Source organism: Haliotis asinina, chromosome 4 (assembly GCF_037392515.1).
Source record: "Haliotis asinina isolate JCU_RB_2024 chromosome 4, JCU_Hal_asi_v2, whole genome shotgun sequence".
Classification (NCBI taxonomy): Eukaryota; Metazoa; Mollusca; class Gastropoda; order Lepetellida; family Haliotidae; genus Haliotis; species Haliotis asinina.
The window spans coordinates 72,619,612-72,625,089 of record NC_090283.1 but is presented as its reverse complement, the minus strand read 5'-3'; positions in this window follow the sequence as shown (position 1 = coordinate 72,625,089).

The following is a 5,478-nucleotide window of genomic DNA, read 5'->3' as shown; positions in this document are numbered from 1 at the left end:
CCTACCTGTATGTCAGCACTGCACAGGAGAAGAGGATAAAGAAGCTAAGAATTCACAAACATGTTCTACTCTTGCATTATATTATGAAGTTTCACCACAAAACTGACCCAAAGTGAAACCAAATTCACAGTGTGACATTGGGGGAAACAAAAGTTCGCATGGAAGTCAACTGTGCATAAGCTCCCTTGACATGTAGAACAATAGTTGGCATGTCTGAAACATAGCCTTTCACAGAATAGATAACATGCAAGAGTAAGCAGTTTTGAAAATTCTTAGATATGTTCACGCTCATATGGACAAGATATCGAAGTGCAACGATGGATCAGCAACATCTTGAAATAACATTTGAGGATAATTAGCATGTGTTGTGGTGCAGGTTCTTCGACTGAACATGCACATACTGGAAAATTCCAACAGCAATGCAATGGCAACGATTTTATCTGTGCAGTTTCACACCACAAACGGTTCATGAATTGAATATCTTGAACAGGTGTGATACTACTGCATGCACAAGTGGCACCTTTGTATTGAATGTGAAATATTTACTTTTCAAATTTGAATGTGTTCAATGATTTCAAACTAAGCTTAGTCTGTATAGTGAGATTAGAAGATGCTGAGGGTATAAATAAATGTATACCTGAATAGGTGCTGAAAAAGACGCATTAGCCACATTTTTTGGTGAGTTGTCTGATGGAACAGTGATCACCATGGAGATTTTCCTATCACTTTGCAATATGCATACTTGTACAAGGCTTCTTTGGGGAAAAGGCTGAAGTGTACTTGGAACATGTGAAAAAGGGATTGAATTGAAAGGTGAACTGTCTTAAACCATAAGTTCACTACTTTGAATGTCCATCTCCATGACAATACATTTCTCATAATGCAAAGTGAACATTCTTCCATGTTATTCCAGTATAAATTGAAAAGGTAACAAGTAACACATTTCACGTACAGAATTACATGAATGTTATGTTGTGTCTTTTGAATTCATCAACTTCTGCCCTTGACACAGCTATTCTGTGAGGAAATCTGGAATAACCTGAGTATTTGGAAAAACTCAGTATACATGCAACAAATATATCACTATAGAAAAGACATCAAGAAATTGATGTGTATTGGCATTTCTAAGCTTAATATCAACCTGACCTGCAATATCCCAACAGCGCTCTCTCCTGGCACATTCTCTGGTCACAGTGGAATACGCAATACAAAAATCCTATGTGTGTGATATATGTCACTTGAGCATTTGTCAGTTATAAAATTACCAAGAGTTTAAACCATCAGGTTGTGAATGGAATGTTTAAGAGAAATATATAACAGAGCCAAAGGATCTTCTTTCTTCCATGTATCTGCTCACATACTGTTGACTAAAAAATCTTAATTACCAAGAGTACAGCTGTGAAGACCATAAATGCAATTGGGACAGAACACAATGTGGCCTAAATAAGTGCCACTCATGGAAGACTTTGAAAAGGCTCAGAATCGTTGGTTCCCAGATTCAAGTTCAGTACTCGATACGGGAAATAGTTGGCTGCAGTGGCCAATGGCATCAGCTTTCATGGCTTGCCCATTAATATTACAATTTATGCACCCAGTCTTAAAAATGTTAACATAAGACCACCCAGCAACCATGACTTGCAGAAGTTATAACCCAAAAGGGGTCATGGTTTAAGAGAGTAGTGAAAGTACATGAACTTCCTTCAAAGTCTGAAGAGGATGGCAATGATTCCAGAGAGTGCTATGATCACTGGAGTGACAGACCTTTGTAACGTTAATCAACCTGCATGTTCTGAATCTGAAAACACATTCTGAAGAGATACTTGATGTTTCATACATGGTTATATTCCTATTGGTTCTGCAGTGAGGCATCCAAGGGGAGAATAAAGTTGTGGAACATGCATGTTAAAGTGGAAATAGTGACTTGGATCTCTAGCTGCTAGTGAGATTACTTCATGTGTCCTACACACAGATAATTTGTTCTACCTCACTAGTCTGGAAGGAACATCCAATGGATAATGCTCCAAATGAAGGTCTTCAGAAAACGTCTGACAATTGTGCATTGCCAAGCTTCTTACAAGGTGACGAAAAACAAGACTTTTGATTACCATGGTTATAGTGTTTGCAAAAGAAAAGTAGGAAGTGACATAATAGCAACATATTTTGAACTGGTTATGTGAGACAATTGAAGAAAACTAGTCTGTATGGATGTTTACCTGTGTGAGCCTGACAATGCCATGTGCAAGATGGTCCCTTTTAACTATTGCCATTGCTACTTATTTGAAACTATTTCCAAAACACACTTTCAAATGTAACAAATGATAATTTAAGAACCATCATTCCCTTGACAAGGGGTCCACATCAAATGATTTCACAACCACTGTTACAAGAAGTTTTAGTTACTGCCAACATTTTGCACCCGTTGGTAATAAAGCAATTGAGTTACAATGCAGTCACACATAGTTGTACCCTTTTCCTGTCAATCTGGAGCAACAAGAACCAGCAATAAATTTTCCAGGAACTGCATCACATGCTTGTAAGTTGGATGGAATTGCCACAAACACAAAGGAGGAAGAGCAAGCAGTTAACATGACTAACTATCAAGTTCATACCCTCGTACTGAATCTTGTCCTTGATTTCTGTGAAAACAAAATCTATATCTGACGTTTCAGGATGAAGAAGATTCACCTGGAATGATAAGTACAGTTTCATCTCATGCTTAATAGTTACACTGTCATCTGCTAAAGGTCTACATCGGTCCATATTCACCTCCAGTTATTCTAAGATTTGTCATAGAAAAAGGACAGGAGAACTGAGACACTCCTACCAGTCATGAATCATCTCCATTCGTGAAGCAATATAACTCTGATATGGCACTGACAAAATTATTCATACATTATAAGTGGTGTCTGGGTGAAATCGTCACCAGCTTGAATGATTACTGTTGCTAATTTACAAGAGCCAAGAATTCAACTCCACATTCACTATTCGTGTGCGGGCATCGTGTATGTGAGATGGATAATATCATCCATAATACCAAACACAGCTTAAAGTGTCTTCAACACAGTGTGGACTTGATGTTAGAAACCATTACAGTGAAATAAGATGGTTCATCCATTCCAAATTAAGTAATTTTTTAAACTGAGAAACGACCATATTTGGGCCAAGTTGTCACCAGAACACTTGAAAACGTCTTGAGAACCCCTCTTGTGACTTTAACTGATTGTGTTTACAACTGTGCATCAATTTCAAAATATGCAAACAAAGACTGTTTTGAGTTTACTAGCACCATGACAATTTAATATGAACTATATCGTCTTCAGCTACTCAAAAGTTACAAAGATGGAGTTGGATCATAACCTGTCCACTGCTCTTTTTTAAGTAGCTCACAAAATATGCTCAACATGACATATGTGGGACTACTATTGAACAGAAGGAAACCATGACTGAAGATGAGGTGTGTTACACTGTTACACCATGGCAGTTTAGCTTAAAGAATAAGGCTTTCAGATGACCCTTGAAAGACACTGGAATATATCTCTTCAAAATGAAAGAATAGACACACATACCAATACATGTATATTTTCCACAACAAAATAAGAGAAACGTAGCTGTTCTTTTTCCAGCCAAACCCTCATGTTTTGATCCAGCAACTCCAAGTATGAACATCTGAAGCAGGAGGAGGAATGACTGAAGAAGTAGACTCCCAGATCTGCACCCAAAGCAACTCATTATAAAATGTGCACTCTCAGTTCTAAATTCCAGTTGTCCAAGATGCTGCAGCTTTGCTGGATGTCTTGGTCACGGCTGAAACCAGTGGCTGTGTGTTTAAAGCTGGTTAACCCCTGTTATGATTATAGGTTCATCAGCGTGATATACAGTTCAAAGTGGCAATAAACTTACATTTAGAGAGGAAAGATTAAGCAAATGTGGCCACAGATCTTGAATTCCTAATCGCCCACACCCCATGACCTCCCCTCTACCATCTACCCCAGGTAGATACTTCATCCCATATCATCCCCATTCAGTTCTGAACCATCTTAAAGCTAGTTCATCCCATCTACTCTCCACTTAGATCTGAAACCCCAGGTTTCATACCATATAATCTCCACTTCTTATCCTCTCCTTTCAGCCTATTGGTAAAGTGTCTGCTCACCATGCTGGGCACAGGTTCCATTCCCTACATAGGTTCAAGACGTGAACGTCCTTCTGGTGTCCCCTGCAGATATAAATCTGTAATGTTACTAAAAGTGGCCAAAAGCCATACTCGCCTACACTGGGACGGGTCGGATGGCTCAGTGGTTAAAGCATGTGCTCATCATGCTGAAGACTCAGGTTCGATTCCCCACATGGGCACATTGTGTCAAGCCCATTTCTTCTGTCCCTAGCTGTGATGTTGCTGGAATATTGCTAAAAGCGTTGTAATTCCATACTCATCTCATCCCATGTCCTCCCCACTCTTACATTTGTCAACACCAGCTACCCGACTGTAACACTTAACTCCCCAATCCCATACCATTATTCCAATAACTTAATGCATTCCACGCTCTTTCCATGCCCTGGTGTAAACCCTGCAAAGTTCATATCCCACAGGTGTAAACCTCCAGTAGAGTGCTAATTACATCCCCTTTCTTCTCTATTCTCTGACTTTAATCCCCTTATGTTGTCTCTATACTTCCTGCATCCTCTCCTCTTCCTGTATCAGTCTTGGGTTAGACGACTGACTTAGTGAGTAGATAAGACAAGTGACTTAATGTGCCGGCGATTAAGAGCCTGAGATCGTGGTTTTGAATCCTGGTTGGGGCTCGGCATGATCTGTTCTTGTAGTCCAACATACAAGGCGTCCCACTGATCTACTTTATCTCATATCCACCCGACCCACAGATCCGAACTAAAATGATCTACTTCATCCCATATCCTCCCTACTCACAGATCTGAACCATCACTATGTCATCTCATCCTCCCGACCCACAGATCTGAACCATCACTATGTCATCTCATCCTCCCGACCCACAGATCTGAACCTCACTTATCCACTTGATCCTAAATCATCTCCACCCTGAAATCTGAACCCCACTGATATACTTCATCCCATATCCTCCCTACCAATAGATCTGAACCTGACGGACATACATCATACCATATCCTCCCTCCCCACAGATCTGAACCACACTGACATACTTCGTACCATATCCTCCCTACACACAGATCTGAACTCAACTGATCTACTTAATCGCATGTTCCCCCTACCAACAGATCTGAACCCCACTGGTCAATATCCTCCTACCCACAGAGCTTGATCAGTCTAAGTATACTTAGTCTCAGTGTATTTCGTTACACTCCACCACTGAGTCCAACAAAACCTACTAGAAGGTTGCGTCAGGTAACCTTTCAGCGACCAATGACCGTCCAATCAAACGTTAAATATTTAGGAATCGGAGGGACTTTCAAAATATTCAGGTCACTGACACAGGTCTCTCC